A 24,226-nucleotide genomic window follows, 5' to 3' on the forward strand; every position below is an offset into this window, starting at 1 on the left:
CTTAAATGATATTCTCTTAACGGACATACTGAAATCTTGAATTCAGAGAGAGGAAAAAAGGAAACAAAGATCTAACTTAAATATGTTCTCATTATACTTATCTGTTCTCATGTCACAGAAAAGAAGTCAGCAAACATCTTTTGTACAGAGTCCGACAGTAAATATGTTAAGCTTTGCCTCCCATACACAGTTTCTATTAAAACCACTCAACTCTATGGTTGTAGCACAAAAGCAGCAACAAACAAGATGTAGACAAATGAGTCAGGACCTGTTCCAATCAAATTTTATTTATGGATGCTGAAATCTGGATTTCATATGATAAAGTTGGATCATAAAATATTTCTCTTCAGACTTCTTTTCAAGCACTTAAAACAACAACAACAAAACTACCTTTCTTAGCTTGTGGTCCTTATAAAAGACTAGTGGGCCAGATCTGACCCACAGACTGTGTACTTTTTTGGTCCCGCATTTTAAAAGGATAGACTGACATCTATTCAGTAAAGGGCTATCTAACACTATATCATCAGTCTCTTTATGATGCAGAGTTCACAGGATATTTAGAAGTCATAAATTAACAAACACCTGAGTAGGCTACTGTGTGAGGGAAACTGCTGCTGCCCTAAGTTGTGGAAATAATAGTGACTAAGCACAACAAGCTTCTGTCACAGGAAAGAAAACAAACAAGAAAGTAATAACAATTTTCCAATGACACACACACAGGAATTCCTGACCAAATTTAGAAGCCAGGAAATACATCTTGAAGAAAGTATCACAGGTGTTTAGACCCGGAAGGATGGACTAGGAGCGGGAGGACATAAATACTTGTAGGAAGAAGGCAGGGAAGGGAAGGAATCCAGTGAGCAGTAATAGTTAGTGAAAAGGTTGGATGAAGAAAGAGAAAACAAAACATGGAAGTAAGGCTCGAAACACAAACAAAACCCTGTTCTGCCGGGCCTTGACAGCATTACTTAGAGAAAATATACTGACAGGTTTTAAGCAGGTGGCAGAATCACCAGATCGACACTGTATAAAGATCATCCTGGCTCTGACATGCAGAACAGACTGGAAGGAAGATGGACTGGAGTAAAAGCTGAGGTAGGAGGATGTTGCAGGGACCTAATTAATAAATGAAACCTGGGCTGTGGCACTGAAGCCAGGAAGAAGTTCAGGGGTTCCAAACTGTGACCAGCTGGACAAAGGAATGAGGTGAAAGGAAGAACCAAAGGTTCTTTGAGGAAATGTGGATTCACAGTACTTCCACAGAAGAAGAGAAACCACAGACAAAGAGTCACAATTATCTTCATAGAAAGAAAAAGGTACTCTTCCACAAAATTAACTCAGGAGGTACAATTAATAACCTGAATGTTTTGAATAACAAAAGTAAATATTCCTTTGATGACATCTTGTCTAGATGCTACTATGGTACATTAAGTGACTCGTGCCCTGGAGGGTATCTTCCTCAGTTTTATCCTGACGCACAGTAATATGTAGCAATGTATCTGGCATTCAGAGTATATATTAAATAGTCAATTTCGAAAGCCTGTTAAACTGAATAATTTTAAAAAACAAAACTAGAGTGGCTCAGTTGCTTAAGGACTGACTCTTGATTTTGGCTCAGGTCATGATCTCAGGATCATGAGACTGAGCCGCACACATCTGGTTCCGCACTGGACATGGAGCGTGCTTGGGATTCTCCCCCACCCCTGCACCCCATCCCTACTCTTGCATGTACATGTGCTCTCTCTCAAAAAACAAAACAAATCCAATCCCACCCATTACAGAATTCTAAGAAATTAAATAATTTGACCAATCATGGATATCTGTTTGTAAGGGAAACAATTCATCATTATTTCATTAACAGGATTTCCCAAAATGAGATGTGCTAGGGGGAATCCAAGTGAAATAAACTGATAAAAAAAAAAAAAGTATTATTTTCCTCTAATATATCATTCACTTCAACATTCAAACACTGGTGCTGAAGTACCTAAGATTCATAGGTTTTCAATAAAGCTTGGTTCTAATAAGCTAAGGTCATGAATGTCTCAACTTAAAGCAGTGATCAGTGATGCTTCAGCATTACCAAATATATTCCAGGGCAAAGAAAAATACAAACCAAAATGATATGTTATTGTCTATAAATGTTCCTATAATAACTACATAATGCTGGTAGATTTTAAAAGATCATCACAAAAAAATGCCCAAAAAGTAGAACAGAAAAGTTCCTATCTCTTCAAACTGCTATTTATTTTTTTTATTCCATTCACAATGCTATAGTATAACAATTTCTGGAATCAAGAGTAATATTTTTTAAGGGAAAGGGGTAAACTGTTCAAATTACAAGTATTGTTCCACCTGTAGTTCTACTTCAGCTAGCTCTTATATTCCTAGAAAGAACCTTATTGCTCTTCATGTGTGTTGTTAGGGCAGACAAATCTCTATGCTGAGAGTAGGAATAGACAGATAAAATAAAGTTCACCCAAGCCTTGCAGAGTTCAGTTAGTGAAGAGAAACATACAAAGGTATCATTAAAAAAAAAAACCAAAAAACTGTAAGTTTAATGCAATCTGTACTAGAGGTTTTGGTCCCAATTGCAATAAAACTACACAGAGTCTACAAAGACTTGAGTTTATCCATTTTCAAAAACACTTAATTCTAGAGTATGGTTTGTATTAAACTAAGCCTTTTAAAATTATAATTTCAAAAAGACACCTGAAAAGAACAGGAGATTGCACTACAAAAAGAAAACATTAAGACACAATCTTGAATGAAAACCTCAGTCTTCACTTTCAAAATACATTAAAAGTCTGTGTGCCAAAGAGCGAAATTAGACTACCTCTTTAGTGGATTCACGATGGCTTTGTACAACTGCTCCATTTTGGTCTGTTTGCTAATACAGCTAAAATGGGTCCTCTATAATGTGATATAGTACTCTTCATCTGTCCCAGGTGAAGACCAGACATTCAGATACCAGCTATCACTCACTTTCATAGTGTATACAAGAAGCCTTACCAACGCTTCTCCTCCACTGTGTACAACTGTCTTTAAACAAGATCACAAAACAGCAGCGAGACATTCACCGCACCTCTATCCTATACCATCTGGGTGTCAGGTCTGCAGAGATAAAAATAAGACCTGGGGCGCCTGGGTGGCTCAGTGGATTAAGCCGCTGCCTTCGGCTCAGGTCATAATCTCGGGGTCCTGGGATCGAGTCCCATATCCGGGTCTCTGCTCAGCAGGGAGCCCGCTTCCCTCTCTCTCTCTGCCTGCTTGTGATCCCTCTCTGTCAAATAAATAAATAAAATCTTAAAAAAAAATAATAATAAGTCCTGCCCTCAAGGAGCTGATGGATTATTAAATGAATAAGACATTCAAAATGAATTATATTTCCAAAAGTCACAAAGTGATTTGGGATGGGGGGAGCAGAGGGAGAGAAAGAAATCTTAAGGAGGCTACATGCTCAGCAAGGAGCCTGACGAGGAGCTTGATCTCATGACCCTGGATTCATGACCTGAGCCAAAACCAAGAGTTGGGTGCTTAACTGAGCCACCCACATGCCCCCCTGACCCAAAGCAATTTTTTGGTATATTCTGCCTCATCATACTTATTTATCCTTAAATAGTAAATGAATTGAGTTCTAAAAATGGGAAAAAAAGTAAATGACTTTGTAGTTCTCCATCCTAACTCTCAGAACAGCCTATAAACTCTAAGAGCTTTTATCCACAACGCCTATCAGTTACAGGCAATTAGTTAAGTCAGATCCATAGCTATATTAGTCAAAAGTAAATATAAAAATTAGTCTTAACTAATATTTAGCCAAGTGTTTATATTAATAGTACACTTAATATTTTCAATGTTCACTATGAAATATTTTACTTCAAGACATTATAGACAGTAATTTAACACCTGTTACAAGAACAGGACTGCTGAGACAATTTAGTTAGGATTCATTCAACTGAGAATGTACATACTTTCAGCATCACAAAACTGAGCTCAGCAAACACACACTGAACAATAAGTGCCTCACAAATTTAATCATCTCCCAGGACATAGACATACATTCTTTTCTGAGTCCATTGCTGGAGTAAGCCAGCACCCAACTATAAACCTGTATCACATCATTTTAAATTTAAAAGAATGAAAGGACAGGGAAAGTGATGGATAAAAATTAAACCAGAAAGATTTTAAGTGCCCTGCCTACCACACATTATTAAGAAGATCTGGAAACCCTCTGCATAATCCAGAATCAAATGTTTAACTGAAATTATTTTATCTTACACAATATATAGTGGTGGTGTATTATCTTATAACAGACATATTAGTCTAATTTTTGAGTTGCTCAACTATTTGGATGATCCTAAACCTTCATTCCTCTAAGACTGCCATCAGGATATTTAACCTTAAAGTTACTTATTTCTTTTTAGTAGGTGTGCTTTAATTAAAACTCTCAGAATCAGGAAAAGTCTCTACAAGTAAGTAACTGGATGAAAGAGAATAAATAATTGGTTGTTTCTTTTAAATGGAAGTTTTGCTAACATGGCATGTTAGTTTCCAGTGCACAGCATGGTGCACAATATACTATGCTCCCCACAAGTGCGGCTACCATCTGTCACCATACAAAGCTACTCAACTCTGCTGTCTATACTCCTTATGCTGAACCCTTCTACCTCCCGACTTACTAATTCCATCAATGGAAGCCTGTGCCCTCCACTCTCCTTCACCTATTTTTCTGTCCCTCTTACCCTCCTCCCATGGCTATTCTGATACTTACTGAATACCAACAGACTGGGCCCACTCAAGAGAACAAACCAATTTATGGCCCCTCTAGCTGAAACATTAGGAAAACATTCAATTTCACCAACAATAAACACAAGAACATTCTGACTATAACATAAAGATTTTAAAATATTCAACATCACCAAAATTGTGACAAAACAAAAAATACATCTGTAAATACATCTACAAATATCTGCCACAGTTGTTTATTCAAGATGAAAAAGATCAACAATATTAAAAGCTACTAAAAGAACTTTGATGTTGAAAATAAGAATTGTTTTGGGACCCCTAAGTAGCTCAGTCGGTTAAGCATCTGATTCCTGGTTTCCGCTCAGGTCATGATCTCATGAGTCATGAGATGGAGACCCACAGTGGGCTCCATACTCAGTGGCAGTCTACTTTGAGATGTCCCTCCCCCAACACAGACACACACGCACATGCTCCCTTTCTCACATAAATATATAATTTTTTTTTTAAAGAATTGTTTTAATTTGGCAAGTAACTGTCAATGCCACCTTGGGACATTCCGGATTACCTTTAAAAATAAATATGAATGACCCACAGGTGTTCAAGGTAATTGTTATGTTGGGGATGGTATGGTGCTGGGAGATCATCTAGAAAGAAGAATACCTTAGGCTTCTCTAGAACTCAGCAGGTAAGAACTGCTGAGTGACGATAACCAGCAAGATGGTGAAAACTGCAGCTTGCCTCTTGCAACTGTGTCCACTGCCACAGTCTGACAAAAGACACCACTATTCCTGCTTTCCATCTGGAGGCCTACTCCATTCATTCCCAGCCCTGTGGTTTAAATGACATGGACCTCCTGGTCCAAAGGAAGGCACTTACTTAATCACTTAGGTCAATCAGCATATTTTATATCTTCAGTTTAGGGCTGACACCCCACCCCCACATATACACATCACTTCCCTCTACCCCACCTCAATCACACCTGGTAAATGAAATGTAGAAGACGTTTGCTGGTTTCTAGGAAAGACAACCTTCTCCTTTCAGAAAGGAGGGGGCAGATAACAAGGACACTATGTACATCACTGAGGCTAGAGCAGAGAGGAGAGAAAAACAGAGGACACCAGGAAAGATAGACAAGAGAAACTATGTTACTAATGACATCAAATTATTAAGCAACTGGATTAAGTACTATCAGAAACCAATTATCATTCTAATTCAATTAAAGAAGTCAAAAATTAATTTTATTGTCTAACCCAATTTGAGACTTCTCAGTTACAACAAAAAAAGGCAGACAAATAGAGGGAATTATCCAAGAGATTTTTTTTAAAACAAGAAAATGACTAAAATTAGTGATAGATTATATTTGAGGAAATAAGAAAATGGGGAAAGGTCACATTTTTCAAATTGTTTCCAGATTAGAAAGTATGAAGAATTATCCATAAAAGTGGGGTGCCTAGAAAGCACAGCCCTCTGGGGAGTCACACTTTGTATGTGTTAAACTAGAGACAAAACAGTACATTCCTGCAGAAATGCTCTGGAGTTGTTAAAATATTACAGCTCATCTTCTATGGAAAGTGGTACCTCTGATCCTGCTCCCCTATAGGAATGGATTTCTCCTAAGTAACTTCAATTACTTAGGGTGATAAACCAGTCCAAACAAACATAGATGAGATACAGTTGTGGCAGTGGGGTAGTGAAAAGTGGGAAGTAAACACTACAGTAGTCATGCAGTTTTAACAAAACCTGAAAGGGAACAAATGCACTAAAGCACTACTCAGTCAAAACTGGAACACCTCCAATGCACCAGGCACCATACCAGGGGCTGGAGATGTGGCTGAACAAAGCTAAACGAAGTAGACCAGGGCCAGACCTGGTTGCGGTGAAGAAAACAATACTAGCTTGGGTAAGAAAAAATAAAGAAAATTATGAAAGCATAAACCTTAAGACTGTGAATAGGTAAGCAAAAGATGTAAAATGCAAGTGGCTTACAGGTTTCTTTCCGTAATTGGAAGAGTATTTTCCTTTAAATTCAAATGTCTAAAGTGTACCAAGTCACCTCTGCTCCTGCGTATGTGCACGCTCCTTCTCATTTGAGTGTTAAGGAAAATGAAGCAGAAGAATGTTTGTGATTACTGAGGAATTCCTACATGCTATGTATGGGACGAAGCATTCTACACTTTATTTCATTTCCTCTTCAGTCTTAACTTCCTCATTTTAATGTCATACGAGAACAGCATTTCTATATATAGGCATATGTATTTAGAAATGTTATTAAAATACTAAAATTTCCTCAGTTCAAAAAAAAATGGAATAGGATAGAATATATAATGTAAAATAATTTAATGACTACAAAGAATGAAAATTATCAGCACTAGAAGGTCCTATGCAGGTGCTAATTTCAAGACGTAACATATATTGCCAAAGCCCCATGTACAGTGCAGGTTGTTGGCACTCAGCTTAAATAGATTACCAGCCACCTACAGAAGTTCCAGATGATGACAGTCTCTAAACTCACACAGAATCATATATCAAAATTACTTTGGGTGTGAGTTCTCAATCTGCTGTGGAGCAAAGTAGATAGTTTATTTCAGCAAAGTAAAATCTTGCTGCCGTTATCACCCACTGAGTTACCTGAGGAAACTCTGGTCAAACCAAAACACACTGCAAAAATACATTATCATAACTAAAAGACAAAAACAAAAAACAAAGTGTGTGGGGGAAGGAAAGGAGACAGAGGGAAGAAATTAAATCAATCTACTTATTAGCAAAGTCATGGTGCTTTACTACCATCTTATGAGATGAACTGTCCATACAATTCGTATGTTGAAGACCTAACTCCTCTAATGTCTCAGAATGTGACTTTGTCTGGAGATTTGGTCTTTAAAGAGGTAAAATGAGGCCATTAGGGTGGACCCTAACCCAATAATGACAAGTGTCCTTAGATGAGGAGGGAGAACACCAAGGATGCATGTGCACAGAGGAAAGATCATGTGAGGTCATAGTGAGAGAGAAGGTAGCTATCTGCAAGCCAAGGAGAGAGGCCTCATAAAGTAATTTATCCTGCTGACACCTTGAGCTTTGACTTCCAACATCCAGAACTATGAGAAAATAAATGCCTGTTGTTTAAGTCGCCAGTGGATTTTTTATGGCAGACCTAGCAAACATATATATCCATCATCGCCAATTCTTATAAACTCTGATCATTCATCTGAAGCCTTTAAAATCATTGATGTTATAAAATTCACAGTTGCTAGGATCTGCCTTTTTTGAAAATTTGCCTTTATTTTCAGGAAACCATCCTGTTCAAAGACAATGAGATTAACAGGGTACATTAACATTTTATAATCATCTGTCCCGCAATGCCCCTTCCCCTTGAACTGGCCCCGCCTTTGCACCATGAAACACTCTCAGGAATAGCACTGAAAAACGCATTACACTTAATTTCCTGCCTCATTAAAAATAATCACAATCCTACAAGTGTTAGGCAATAACACTGTTGTATGTATAAAATACGGTAGAATGAGGGAAGATATCTTAAGATTTAGGTCATTGGTAATATAGCTTAAAATATGTATAAAATACATTCTCAACTTTTGCCTTGCTAAATTTTATAAGGTTTCACAAAATTTCATTAAACTAAATGAAATCATGTTTACCAAATTACTTTTGTAAACTATAAAGTGCAACATTAAGATTTAGAAATAGATAATCTCAAGAAAAAAACACAAAGCTCTAAATGAAACACTTCAGCTTATGTTAATATTAACCAAACTAAAACAAAAACAAAACCCAGTACAACAAAATCAAATTATCTGGCTGATTTCTTAAGTATCATCAACAAACAATAGCATATACACGTGTTTCTATATTAACCATGAACTACAACTATGGCTTAATTGTCAAACACTCTGAGGATATCTTTCTAAAGCTTCCTGTGATATTAAGTCCAAAGAAAGGTAAAGAAGTATGTTTCCAAAGAACAAACAAAAATTCTACCAGTGTTCACATTAAGATAAATGTTAAGTTTAAACTGTATTTTTAAAGACCCGATCTCGTGAGATCATTTTTATTCACGCTATTAAAAAGGAGACAACATCCTTTTATAAACTTAAGTATAATCAACATACAGTGTTATGTTAGTTTCAGGTATACAATAAGATTCAACAATTCTGAACATTACTCAGTGCTCATCCCCACAATTGTACTCTTAATCCTCTTCACCTATTTTACCCAACCGCCCCTCACCTCCCATCTGATAACCATCAGTTTGTTCTCTCTGTATTTAAGAATCTGTTTTTTGGGGCACCTGGGTGGCTCAGTCAGTTAAGCATCCTATTCCTGATTTCTGTTCAGGTCATGGTTTCAGGGTCATGAGATCAAGCCCCATGACTGAACTCCCACACAGTGGGGAGTCTCTCTGAGATTTCCTCCCCCTGCCCCTTCCTCTGCTTGTTTGCACTCTCTCTTTAAAATAAATAAATCTTCAAAAAAAAAAAATCTGTCTGTGTTTGCTCATTCTACATATGAATGGAATCAGACATTGTCTTTCTCTGACCTATTTCACTTAGCATTATACCCTCTAGGTCCACCCATGTGGTTGCAAATAGCAAGGTCTCATTTTTTTAAGGCTGAGTAATAGTCTACCACCTCCTCTTCTTTATCCATTCATCTGTCAATGAACACTTGGACTGCTTCCATATCTTGGCTATTGTAAATAATGCTGCTATAACATAGGGGTGCATATACCTTTTCAAATTAGTGTTTCTGTTTGCCTTGAGCAAAACACCCATACTGAAATTACTGGATTATAAGATATTTCTTTTCTTTTTTTTTTTTTGGAAGAAGGTTTACACTACTTTCCACAGTAGCTGCACCAATTTGCATTCTCACCAAAAAGGAGAAAACAACTTTTAAAAATAAGCTTTTATTTCATTTGATTTATCTAACTTTTTTTTGGGGGGGGGGGAATAGATTTTTAGTAATTTGAATATAAAATGCCAGTAAAAAAATCTATGGCATCTTCAAGAGAAACAAGTATAGTTTATATTTTTTAAAAAGGTGAACAAGATAGTTTGAAGGGAAATTAGAAGGCGATGGCATTTTACCTTCTAATTTTGGCACATAAGCATCTTCCAGTAATTTTTCTAAGAGTGTAAAGGCTAATTTCTTCTTCTTTTAAGAGTTACAGGAAATTTTTGTGCTGTGAACTTTTTTTTTTTGGTTCTTGTTGCTTCGTTTTATCATCAAGTTAATGGTTACTGAAGTTCCAAAGCTGAGAAGTCTTAAGAAATTAAAGTATGGGGGCGGCTGGGCGGCTCAGGGGGTTAAAACCTCTTCAGGTCATGATCTCAGTGTACTGGGATCAAGCCCTGCAACGCACTGGGCTCTCTGCTCAGCAGGGAGCCTGCTAGAGATCCTGCTTCCTCATCTATCTCTGCCTGCCTCTCTGCCTACTTGTGATCTCTGTTAAATAAATAAATAAAATCTTAAAAAAAAAATTAGAGTATGGTGATAATAACTTAGAAGAGATAAACTAAATTACCTTTTTTTTTCTTTCTTGGTTTCACTGGAATCCAGAGCTCTCAGATATAAATTAAAGATAATATGACCAAAAAATAAGATATTAGATACCTTATATAATTTTGGATAATAGATTTGAATCTTCTGGGAATCTGTTTCCTCATCTACAAAATGAGGAAACATTAGATGGTCTCTTTCACTTTTAAACTTCAATGTTTAAAGTCTGTCCAAGTACATAATACCCTATGCAGAGAGTTACCAGATCACAAAGTGATTGTTAATAAAGCATTTTTAACAAATTTTAAAGACTGTCAGATCTCAGACAGATATCTCCAGAATTTGGGAAAGAGAAAACAAATTCATTTAAAAAACAGTTAAGTATTATGCATGATGCTTATTAGGATCAACTATCTTTTGTAACACTGACATATGTAAAGACTTGGGCAAATGGTGTACCAAACCAATTACTCATTAGTAACTGAGATTTCTAACGTCAATCATTTATTCCAACTGTGATTTACACCAGGGGTCTAAAAACTATGGCTTGTGTGTCAAATCCAACCCATCACCCATTTTTGTACAACCCACAACATCTTGTGGTTTTTACAAAACACAGAATGGTTTTTACAGAACATTCTTTTTTAACAGAACATTTGCCATTGATTTGACAACAGGGAACACTAATTTTGAATCCCAATTAAGCAATATTAAGTCTAGGCAAAGCTCTCTAGACAGAGAATAGTAAAAAAGCATCTATTATGTGATGAGTCAACCCTGATTTAAGTTACATAGTCATTAAACAGGCCCATTTCTTTTTATACCCAAAGGCCTCTGAAGAACGGCCTCAGAGTCCATCAGTGTGGACTTCAACTTGCCACACATATAAAAGAGAAGTGGTTTACACTGATGTCTTCTAACAACCCTTTAAAATACAAAATTACGTGCCTCCAAGATGGACTCAATAAGCGTGTTTAATGATTAAATAAATTATAGCTAATGTATACCGACACAGAAATGAAAAGGATAAAAAATTAAAACACTAAGTAACAGAAGATAGGCCATATATACTTTTTAAATTTTATTTTTAAGTAATCTCTACACCCGACCTGGGTCTCAAACTCAAAAGTCTAAGATCAAGAGTTGCACACTTTACCAACTGATCTAGCCAGGTGCCCTGACAGGCCTTATTTTTGGTACATTCTTTTCAGTTGTTGAACAGTAAATCAGTCATAGGACTTAAGGCAAACCATTATCAGTCGGGGAAAGACAAGTCAGGTATGGAAATGAAAATAAAAAAGCCAGTCCCCTCTGACTAGCAAGAAAAGCTCTGAGTTTGTTTGAATGGAAACCAGTATAAGAAAGGTAATAAAATTTTCTCAATTGAAACACACTGACTTACTATTCCAGCTCTGGAACAGACATGCAGTGAGAATATCAAAGACTGGAACATAGCTAAGGTTTAAAAGGACAACCACAAGAATGAATGCAAACTTTGCTTAAAACTGAGATAATATATAGGCTAATAAAGAGAAGAAGGTACTAGGGATAATGAATTCAGAATTAGAAATAAATATTACTTTTAATAGTATTTATGAAATAGTTTACCACAGAAGGACTAACCTTTGATTTTTAAAAGATGGGGGGGGGGGGTGAGGCGCCTGAGTGGCTCAATGGGTTAAGCCTCTGCTTTGGGCTCTGGTCATGATCTCAGGGTCCTGGGATCGAGCCCCACATCGGGCTCTCTGCTCAGCAGGGAGCCTGCTTCCCCCTCTTTCTCTGCCTGCCTGTTTGCCTACTTGTGACCTCTTTTTCTGTCAAATAAACAAATAAAATCTTTAAAAAAAAAAAAAAAAGATGGGGGGTGGACTAGTAAATAAAACTAAGATCACTAAGTCCTAAGTGAATCAAAACAAGTGTCCATGGACAGACTGTATTTGGTAAATTATTTGGAAGAGCAAAAGTAAAAAATGTGCAGAAGATTGGCCTCTTAGCAAAAATTTATGAATAATATACATCAAATGTCCAAGTATGCGGAGGGGGTACAAGATGAGGTCAACACCCATCCTAACAGGCAATAAATGCTTGTTCAAATCAAGTGAAGACAACGGAGACCAAGTTTAATACTCAGATAACAAGTTGGTACACACCTGTACCAATACCCGCCCCCCCGGCCCCGCCATAGGCCGGCTACCAGTAAACCTACGAAGACAAAACGCAAAAGAAAATAGGAGTAGAAACTGATGACAAAAATGAATTGAGATAGGCTTTGAAGTTTTATTGAAAACTGGGGGAAATCCACCATGAAAATGTTTGAGGTCAATTTCACAGGGTGAAAGAAAACAGTTGGCAGTACTGTCCTGTAAGATTTTTTTTCCCAAAATCCAACAAACAAAAAAAGTCCACATAGGAACAAATCAAGTGCATCACTTCATAACCACACTGAGGCCCTGCAGTGCCCATCCTTTGTTAAGTACTCGAACCAGTCAGGCTACAGACAAACTGCAAAGGCAGACTTTTAGTACCATCTTATTAAAAATATTTCTTTCCATTTCACTGTAAATGTACTTCAATGCTAATGCTGTTCAAAGTGCTCAAAACTAAAAATCAGATTTGCTATCTTTATCCCGTCCATAACAAAGATTGATTGGCTTTTTATTTAGTATACAAATTAAGTTTCAAAGTGTGGGGGCATCTGGGTGGCTCCGTCCTTAGGCATCTGCATCTGCGTCCGGCTCAGGTCATGATCCTGGTCATGATCCTGGCGTCCTGGGATGGAGCCCCACACTGGGCTCCCTGCTGGGCGGGAAGCCTGCTTCTCCCTCTCCCGCTCCCCCTGCTTGTTGCCTCTCACGCTGTGTCAAGTAAATAAATAAAATCTTAAAAAAAAAAAAAAGTTTCAAAGTGAGGTAGGTAGATCCTCGGGGTTCCCAAGATTTTTTAAGGGGTCCATAGGTCAAAATGATTTTTATAGTACCAAGACATTACCTGCCTTTTTCACAGAATTGACTTCCACCCTGATGTTATTACAAAGCAGTAGTGGATAAACTGCTCATACCCTAATGCAAATCAAGATGTTACATCTTACTATCTTAGCAGATAGTAAGTATGGTAGAGATATTCTTTACTACCATACTCTCAAAAAAAAAAAAAAAAAAAAAAAAAAAACCCACACAAATACACGAATCTTTCACTGAAGAATTTCATGAAAGCACCAAAAACACTTAAGTTTATTAAAATCTTAGCCCTCACATATACATCTGTTTAATATCCTATAACAAAACATTAAGTACAAATAAAGCACTTCTGCACACTAAAACGATGGTTGTCTCCAAGAAAAGCACTGTGCAATTAGTGAACTGCAAGCTGAACTAGCTACTTTTTTTCATGGAATACCATTTTTACTTCAAAGAACAAACTGACAAAGTATGGCTTTTCAGACTGAGAATTTGGCAGACATTTTCTTGCAAATAAACAAAGTGAAACTGTCACTTTAAAGAAAACAACTAGCAATATTTGCTGGCAAGAATAAAACCTAAGATTTTAGGAGAAATTAGGATTTGGAAAACTTATCAGCCACCATGAACTTAAGATTAAGAGCACCCCAATACTCAAAAACTTGTCTGATAAGATCAAGTTGTTATATAGATCATGATGTTCAATAACTGTTTCTACTGCATAATGAACATATGGAAAGTATACACAACTCAGTAAACAAATATTTTCCCAAACACCAATACAAAATTATGCATGAGGAAATGAACTATTTTAAGTTCAAAAAGACCAATGGATTTTAATGTAATAATACAAAAAGTTCACGGATACAACTTCAGAACTTGCAATGCAACTAATCATTAAACTACCCACTTGAGACTTGGCAGTATCAAAGAAAATATTCAAATTCATTTGAAAAATAAATTTTATTTTGATTTGAAAAAGTACCAATTATACATCTTTGTAAGGCCAGATTTTATTTTTCCTAGACTTTGATTATAACAACATACCTCAACATGAATGCAGAAGCATACGTGAGAACATAGCTATAGTCTAGTAAACCAGGGATTAATAAAAATTTGCAAATATATAAATCAATGTGATCCTTCTCATGAATTCTTTGGAAATTCTTGGAAAATACTTATTTTTCATTAAATATATTCTTAGTGTTAACATGTTATAGATAGGTTTGTTATGTTAAAATGCACTGGCAACATAAAACTTCATAGTTTTAATTTCTAATGTAGCAAATATTGACAGCTATAACACATAAATAAAAGCTCTTTGGCATCATTAATGTAACAAGAACATAAATGAAGAATATATATCTGCTAGTACAAAAAGTGATTCCTTCTTGGGAATATTACCACTAATCTTTTTTGGGGAAAAGACCTCTTATGCCATGAGCATTTTTCAGATTTTAACAGGATATAAACCTTGTTTGAATTCTGTTATATTCATGCTGGAATATACATAGCTATCTAGTAAATTCATACCTAATGACCAAAAAATAGACTTAAAGAAGCCAGGAACAACCTCATGCAAAAGTTCTACTTTTGAGAAAACATGTGGAATCTACTAAATACAATATGGAGGAAGAAAAATGACCCATCTGAGACTACACCTCTGGAACGAAGCTGGTCTCTGTTCTGTAGCCGTTATTTCCCAAAAGGAAGACATTCAAGACTAGGTAACAGCAGCTCCTCTGTACCATATATATGAAATCAAATCATGTAAAACTTTGGCACTAAAATGTTCCAATCATATACTCAATCTATTGGCAACACGAGAAATAAAGAGGTGGCAAGCTGAGCAACAACTCTGAAATTCTTTTTGGTCAGATTTCCAGGTTATACCTGGTGCAATTTCCACACCTGTTCCTCTGCATTCTGAGGACACAACAGAAAAAACAGGAAATGCAGAGAACAGAGGAAATCTAGGGAGTAGAGACACATCTGTGTTTAATCATGGTAAATTAAGTATTCCACACCCTATTACTCCTAACCAGATCAGTAACTGCTGTGAATACATTAAAAGAAATTCAAAGCATAATAGGGCTTTAGTTCTTTTTGAAGTCCTTGTAACACATGCCACTGTCACCCTTTTGGCAGGTAAAGAAGCTGAGGCCTAGGCAGAAGTGCTGCATAAAAACAGCTCTCTCTAAAATCTCCTATCATCCCTTTCCCTGGGACAAGTAACCCTACTCAGCACAACCAAACTTACCACTATTCTACCAATAAAACTCTGCTTTGACAACATCTTCCACCTTCCCCTGAACCCCACCTCTGACCCTTACATTCTAAAACCAACTGAACTCACTGCTCTCCTCAAACAGTGCTTGTATTCTAAGTTTGTTGATAATTGAACAAACACAACAAACACATTTCATCACTTCTAGCCAGGTAGATGATACGCTTTCGTTAACAATAGGTTAATGAATAATAATGATTTAATGTCTATTTTCCAAGGAACTTATATATAGCAAAGGCATAAATATATCTCCTTAAATGTCTCCAATTTGAATAATATATCGTGTCTTCGAAAAGAAAAAAAATTTACTTATCAGTTCCAAAGTGTTTGATGTCTAATGTAAACTACAGAATTAAACACAAATAGTTTTACTTTGTTACAAAGTGGACATGCAGATGATCTAAAATGGGCTGTCCCCTCCCTTATCTTTGGGGAATGCATTCTAAGACAGCTAGCAGGTGCCTGAAACAGCAGATAGGAACCCTATAGATACTATGTTTTCCCCTATGTATGCATACTTATGAGAGTCTGATTTATAAATTAGGCACAGTAAGGCATGCTTACTAACAATATGCCATACTAGGAGTTATGTATATGTGGCTCTCTCTCCAAGTATCTTATTGCAGTGTAATCACCCTTCTTCCAGCCATGATGTGAGATGATCAAATGACTCTGTGATGAGATGAAGTGAAGCGATTGACATAGGCATTGTGACATAGTATGAGGCTACTAGAGAGTTTCTGACAACACTCAGAAGGATCATGTGCTTGCTGGACTGCGGTTGACAGAAGGTAACTGAAATCATGGAAAGAGAAACTATAGAAATATAGAAATAAGGACTAGCACATGGCCAAACAAAAAACAAAAAAATATTCACAACTTAAAACCTTACATGAAGAAATTATTAACCCAGAACACATCCACAGATATTGAGTGTCATTTACTTTGTGAACTAAGAGTGTGAAAAAAGTGATATAAAAGTGGGAAATCTGAAAAATAAAAAGCAGTGTTTGGGGAAGTGAATGTTTCCATGTCCTTCAATTTATCATTCTCAATACAATCTTGCAGGAGAATGGCCAATAATAATTTAAATAATTATACTACTTGTATACTTAATGAAATGCACGTCTACCTGAATACAGATGTTATTTTTCATTTACTTGCACTTAGGTAATACGAATATAGTTCAACTTCCAAATGCAGATGTGCACGACTTAGAAATTTCTAAAATTTGGTTTTAATACAAATGGACCTCTTATAGCAACTTCATAAACAATCTTTTATATATGAAGATGAACATAATCACATGTCTAGCCAGGCTGGCAAGAACAAAGAATAAAATACAGCTTTTTTAAAAATCTTAAAGACCAAGGCACAAATGAGTTTACAAAAAAGGAAGGGAGGTAAAGGGCTAATAAAAGCTAAATGAACACAAAATTTTATGTGTAGGGAGGGGTGGGAGAATATCTAAACTAGAAGGTTCCCCAGAGGTTCTTCAAAATGCAGCACGTTACATCCTCTGGGAAGCTTTTAAAAATCCTGACGCCCATGTTACACCAGAATTTCAGGCGGTGGGAGTCAGACACAATTTGTTTTTTTTAAAGATTCTCAGGGAAATACAATGCACAGCAAAGTTTGAGAATCTTTCGTTTACCCAACTGAAAGCATTCTAATAATCTGCTAAATATGATAACTTAAGAAAAAGAGCTCTCTAGATCACAAAGTACTTCTCAAAATCCTTATGTCCTTAATTTCCTAGAGCTGCCATTACATAGCACCACAAATGTGGGTGCCTTACAACAGAAAAGCATTGTCTCATTTCTGGAGGCTAAAGTCTGAAATCAAGCTGTTGGCAGGGCCATGCTCCCACCAAAGCCTCAGTGGGGGAAGATCCTTCCTTGCCTCCTCCAGCTTCTGGTACCTCCAAGTGTTCTTTGGTTTGTGGCAACCTAACACAGTCTCTGCCTCCATCTCCACATGGCTGTCTTCCCTCTGTGTTTGTGTCCGTGTCCAAATTTCCTTCTTATAAGGACACCAGTCACAATGGAATAGGGCCTACCCTAATGACCTTATCTTAGCTACATCTGCAAAGACCTTATTTCCAAATAAAGTCACAGTCACACAGGTACCAAGGGTTACAATTTCAACATATCTTTTGGGGAACATAATTCAATCTGTAACACCTAACTTTTAAAACAAGAAAACTGACTGTTGTATGATTTAATGCAGAATTCCAGCTTTGAGAGAACAAACTCATAAATGCTACACCTTTTCAGAGTTTAAAAGGACAACAGATGTTACAGTACTCTAAATAGAGGATCCATCTTCTTGTATCCCTTCAGGACCTAGACTACTCCATTATTAAACAATAAGATTACAAAAATAAACTACCCTCATGCTAGTTTCTTCTTGCCCTGGCTGCCAAACTGCTATTTCAAGATACTATTTCAGCAAAGTCCAAAATTCTTTAGTCTGGCAATGAAGTCCCTTCCAATACAGCAACCTACAGTTACAGCTTCTATTCCTTCCCACTCTTACAATCAAGCCGGGTTGCACTGTGAAACTGTGAAGCTTTCAATATTGCAATTTATAAGAAAAAATACATACATACATTTGGTCAAATGACCAAATGTGTATTTCTCATACGTATTTGGTTTTAGTCCCACATTCCTGACTCATGAAGAGTTCCCCAAATCCTTGGAACTTCACAAGTGTTGAGAGTGGCAAAGGTGTCTCTTGGTATGCTGATGAGATGACTTTGAGACCACACCTAAGGATAGGGGCTGGTTGCCAGGAGAACTAACCCTGTGATTAGAGGATTGGATTTTTCAGTTCCACACCTACCAAGTTTTAGGGAAGGGGGAGGGCCTGGAGCTTTAATCAATCACCAATGACTTGATCATGTCTGTGTGATGAAGCCTACATAAGAACCCAAAACGACAGGCATCAGAGAACTTCCAGGTTGGTGACCACACGGAGACTGGGGGGTGGGGAGTGGGGGCGGCATGCCTAGAGGACATGGAAGCACCATACCCTTTCCCCTCATGTTGCCCTGATGCATCTCTTCCATCTGGCCGTTCCTGAGTTGTAATCTTTCATAATAAACCAATAATCTAAAATAATAATGTAAAATGTTTGGAGTTCTATGAGCTGCTCTAGCAAAGTAACTGACCCCAAAGAGGAGGCCATGGGAATCTCCAATTTATCGCTGGTTGGTCAGAAGCACAGGTGACAACCTGGGCTTGTAACTGGCATCCTGAGGGGGAGAGGACAAATCTTTCAAGATGGAACCTCTGGCAGATAGTGTCAACACTGAGCTGATTTCTCAGATAACTCGTCACTGAGGGCTGTTTGTTGATGGGGTAGGAAACACCACCCTGCATTAAAAACTGAGTCTCAGAACATCAACAAAAGAGCCTTCCATAACAAAGTACCGCAAATTGGGTGGCTTACAACAAAATGTATAGCCTCATAGTTCTGGAGCTTACAACAAAATGTATAGCCTCATAGTTCTCTAAGTCAGAGGTGCAAAATCAAGGTGTTGGCAGGACAATGCTCCTGAAGGTGCTAAGGAAGGGTCTGTTCCAGGCCTTCCTCCTACCCTCCCTGACTTATGGATGCGTTACTCCAGCCACCTCACCAAGTCTCCCCAGGACTCTTCACATTCTTTCCCCCTGTGTCTGTATCCAAATTTCTGAATTATATACTGGATTAGACCCTACCTAATGACCTCATTTAACTTAAAGAGACTGCACTTTAACCTTACAGAGAACTTATCTCTGTAAGTACCTATTTCCAAGTAGGCTTATATTCTGAAGTATTGTGAGTTTGGACTTCAGTTTATGAATTGAGGATGATACAATTCAACCCACAACAAATAAGCAGCTGATAAAGCCCAGGATTAGTAAATACAGATGCCACCATCTGTACTTCAAAAGTATAGATGACAGGTATAGATAAAGGTTAGACTACAGGTACAGATAAAGGTTAACAAAAGCCTGTTCTCCATGACCTTCAGTTATCTCCTCAGCATGCCCATAAGATAGATAAATCCTTTAGAACACAATTCAAAACAATAGTAATTATGGTGACTATGAAGGCATCAACATGCAGGGATCAATTTAAGTGACATTATGTGGGTGAACTGTCCAGAATTCAAATCACTCTTCTCTTCTCCTACAAGTGAGTTATTCATTCCCAGCGTGTCATGCTTTGGCCAATGGAAATTGAGCAGATGTGATACACCACATCCAATCACAATTTTATAGGTATTACAAGTATCTGCCAGTCCTCTTGCTCTCTTCTCCTGTCACAAGAATGAGGATGTCCTATACACTGGACCTGCTCTAAAAGCCTGGATCCCCAAGAGAGAAGACAGAGAACAAAGACACAGTCAACCAACATTATCTACATTTAAGATACACAGAAAATAAACACTTTTTAAAACTAGCAAAGTTATTTGTAGTCATAAAGAAAACTAATATACTTTAAAGCAAAATTCTGACTACATGTAATCCCTACAGACAAATAAAAATTGCAAAGAAACTTTAAACTGCTTTCAATAATCTTCAAACCAACATTTTCAGAAAGGAAAAATAGACACAAATAGAGAAGCAGTAAAAACTGTTTTGTCTTCTTTCCATGATGAAGTGCTATAGAAGCTGGCTACGTCTGGAGGACGTAGAACAATCCACTAGGGAGGTAAGAAGTGAGAAGCTCAATGTGTCAAACTGTCCTAGAGAACAGTCTGTCTTGATGGCAAAAACATTATGATCATTTTACTTTTATTATGAAACTCGTATTTGATGGAACTGAATACAAAAAATTAAAATTACTTTAATATTTATAACACACTGATAAATATTCATTTTTTTAAAAGATTTTTTTATTTTATGACAGAGAGAGAGCAAGAGAGGGAACACAAGCAGGGGGAGCTGGAGAGGGAGAAGTAGACTCCTGCTGAGCAGGGAGCCCCATATAAGGCTTGATCCCAGGACCCCTGGGATCATGACCTAAGCCAAAAGCAAACAACGCTTAACAACTGAGCCACCCAGGAGCCTAATACACATATTTTCAGTAAAATTCACACAATACAATCAAGTTTTGAAACCCTATAATCATATGTATGATTAAAATATAACTAGGAACTCGTGATTTGTCTTTCTCTTACTAAAAATACACATTTCCTAGGCCTAAAACGACCTACAAGGAGTTAATAGCATCCTCCTAGTAAAAAAGCATTCTATACTTGGATTACAGTCTTTAAATAAACACTCTCCACTAAAAGAAGTCAGAATTCTCTACAGGAATGGCCAATTGCAGGGCTAAAGCAGGAAGCTTAGAACATCTTGTCATGCAAGAAAGCAAGAAGACTACCAAAGACCACTCCTGTCAGGTCAAAAGGAGACAGAAATAAAGTAAATTAAACCACCTCAAAAATAGATTATAAAAAATAAAAATAAAATCCACATCACTGGTCACCTTGAGAGGTTACTAGAGTACCACCAATTCAGTATTCTGAAAATTGGTAACTAAAACATTCAAGCACATACTCTGCCTTTCTTGTGCAAGTTCTATTTCAGAATATCACAATGCTTGATCAGGAGGAGTCCTTTACAGAATTCTAGCCAGTCAATGCAAAAATAAATAAATAAATAAAAACAATAATAATTATATATATATATATATATATATATGTATATAGTTAGAAAATAGCCATTTCTATTCCTAAGAAAATAATGAATCTAAGCAACAATTTATTAACGATGCTAAGTCCACTAGGGAAAAATCTGGTGCACAATTGTGTCAAGGGTGGATTAGGCTAACAATAACTGAATCAACTAATCAATATCACCACCACTGAAAGTGACACAACCAGATGCTCTATGCCCCATGCACTGTCATGCAAATGGTCATGATCAAAGAACTCCAAGTGAATTTAATCGAGTCAACTATCACTTTACAGACATACAGGACAACAGTGAAATATGTTAGCAATATAAGGATGCAGAGACAAATTAAGAATATAGGAAATTCAACATACCAATAAGTGGAAGGGGCTTAAATTTAGCAAACAGAATATAGGAAATTCAACATACCAAAAGTGGAAGGGGCTTAAATTTAGCAAACCAAAAGCAGTATTAGACTTTATTTGGATTCTGACAAAACTAACCATCTGAAAAGGTCAATTGGGAGCCAAAAGAAAAAAAATTTAATTCTCTTTACCTCTTTCAGTTTCTCATAAGGCTTGTATCTTTTGTGGACCACTGTAATACATGAAGCCTAACCTTTTCTCCATATTAATCAGAAGGGAATCTGTAACAATGAGGGCAGTGAGTACAGAGAAAATATAATGACTGTTATTTCAAACTCAGCATGTATCCTAGTAGTCTTCTAAGCCTTACTTTGTTTAAAGATTAAGATCCTCATTTCAATATAATATCCTGGGCTTGACTCTGTTCTGGAAAGCAGCTCCAGTATCGATGCTCTCTAAGTTCATCTAGAAGTATCAACAGTTTTCATCAGATCAATTCAGTGTTTCTCAAGTACAGGTCTTAAATAGCCTTCTTCCTTCAACATAACACAAATGTATCCAAGGTGCTCAAGTAAGTAGTTTTAAAGAAACAAAATTCTAAGGCCATGCAATGGGTGTTTTTCTTCTCTGCTCTCAACCTCACTGTTTCTTGGAGAAGGAAAGCATTTAGAGACAAAAGAGGAAACTATCTATACCTGTAGACAGCAACTTCAGAATCCGTTTGATTTACTCCAAAAATATTAAGAAATAAGTAGTAAAGCTTTCTTATAAGAACAGTGAAACCCCTTGATTACCACATGGTAATCAGATATTTAACCTTTGTTTTTTATCAATTAATTATGTAACTAACCCCCTTTTCCCCCACACAATTTTCTTGCACAGTTCTCTAAAACAAATGAAAGGAAAAAGAGATATTCTTTCAAAAATATATGAAGTTCTGCTTGGGCCAGGTGATCTCAAGAACACCTGACCTCAATTAAGATACCTAATGTTATAACTAGAATTATAGAATATTAGAATATTATCTAGTATTAATTTTATATTACTATATAATAATACTAGAATGTTAGAATTAGAATTATGTTATATATAAAATGCTATAGTGAAAATGAATACATATTAAATTAGAAATAAGCATCTGAATCATTAAGCTGTACAAATGAAACTAATATAACGTGTGTGCCAACTATACAATTTAAAAAAAAAAAAAGAAAAGCATTTGACGTGAGTTATATACATTTTTAAGACTAAAACTATTCCCACAAATCACACCTATTTTCACTCTACTACAAGATGTCCTGGCATTTTATAGGTGCTCTACTTACCTAAAAGCTCAAAATATAAATTATAATAAGTATAACACAAATCAGGAGGAAAAGTATTATTTTGGGGGGGTCTGCTGATATAAAATTAACTGCTAACTGATAACCTATAAAGAATTACAGGCTTTAGAGCTGAATGGAACAAGAGAATTTTTCCCTTCCTGTCACAGGTTGCCCAGATTGATGAAAAATCTCACAGCAATTACATGTATATAATCACTTTCTTTGAAAACAAAACAAAACTGATTTAAAAGACTGAAAGTGATGGCTATAGCATTGTATGAACATTATGGAAAACTGAACCCAATGAAATAGTGCCTTTGCAAAACAGAGATGAATACAAAACATCTGCTATCATTTCTAAAACTTCTATAGAGATTTGGATTAGGAGAGGAAGAGGGAGAAGATGAAATGAAGACCTCCACCCGTCTAGTCTGTGTATGGTTTATCACATGTCACTGGATTATTTAAAAAAAATTTTAATCTATTCATGGCGAGCAGGCAGGAGTATGAAATTATTTCCCTTTCATCTGGTTCTGAATTTAAAAAAAAAAAAAAAAAAAAGCCTAATGTGTTGAAATCCAAGACTGCTAGAAACTAGAAGAATGCTCCTTTTTTCCATTACATGGTAGAAATGGGTTCACCTTTTTCTTGTCCCTGCTTATATTATTAGTGGTAAAAGAAACTGAAATCAATACCTAAACAACAAGAGGGAAGTGGTCAGAGCTAAAAGCAACAGTGAGAGCATTCATTTCAAAATTCAGGTTTTTGTTGATATAGATCACTACTCTAAAGAAAAAATAAGCACTAGATCATACAATGTGCGACACAGGCGAGATTTTTTCAAACACTGGTGACTCAACAAGTACTCTAATGAATGACAACTTATGCTCATTAAAAAAATGCAAGGTACATGACAGCAGATACTTGATCCTTGTTATTCACTACTATACTTGTGCCTGGAATATAGCCCGATTCACAAAAGACACTCAATTATTATTTGTTGCAAACAGTAAATAAAGCTCTTTCTTTCTACTTAGTCAATAGTGTTTTAAAAGGCAAGAAAGACACTCTTCAATGACATTCAATGTTCCTTCTCATCCATTCCCAATTTGATCTCCATTCCCTGCGCAATTTTAATAGCTTGTATCTCCATTTCTTTTTGGGCAAACTCTGAATATGAAAAAAGAAAAAGGCCCACCACACTCATTTCTAGCCCACCAGTGGTCCTTGCTTAGTATGGCATACCAAATTCACCTGTGGCAGCCTTTTCAAAGTCAAATCATAAAGTTCTTGACAACCCTGAAAAGTCTTAAGTTTCAGAAAGCCAGAGGTACATCCCACACATGTATATTTTGACAAGTTTCTC

General features: G+C 36.5%; 1 protein-coding gene across 9 annotated transcripts in view; it reads right to left on the reverse strand.

The window, feature by feature from the left end:
• The window catches only part of TBL1XR1 (TBL1X receptor 1), a 169,788-nt gene that overhangs the window by 36,950 nt on the left and 108,612 nt on the right, over nucleotides 1-24,226 (reverse strand). Inside the window, exons 1-2 of one of the 9 annotated variants that reach the window (XM_045088646.1) lie at nucleotides 21,906-22,000; nucleotides 21,727-21,816 (exon numbers count right to left, since the gene is read on the reverse strand). The exons of the other annotated variants lie outside the window; for them this stretch is intronic. The gene's annotated coding sequence lies outside the window, so the exon portion shown is untranslated. Of the gene's footprint in view, nucleotides 1-21,726; nucleotides 21,817-21,905; nucleotides 22,001-24,226 lie in introns of those variants that run through there. 9 annotated transcript variants of the gene reach the window in all.

Source organism: Mustela putorius, unplaced genomic scaffold (assembly GCF_011764305.1).
Source record: "Mustela putorius furo isolate JIRA1106 unplaced genomic scaffold, ASM1176430v1.1 tig00003834_pilon_pilon_pilon, whole genome shotgun sequence".
Lineage (NCBI taxonomy): Eukaryota > Metazoa > Chordata > Mammalia > Carnivora > Mustelidae > Mustela > Mustela putorius.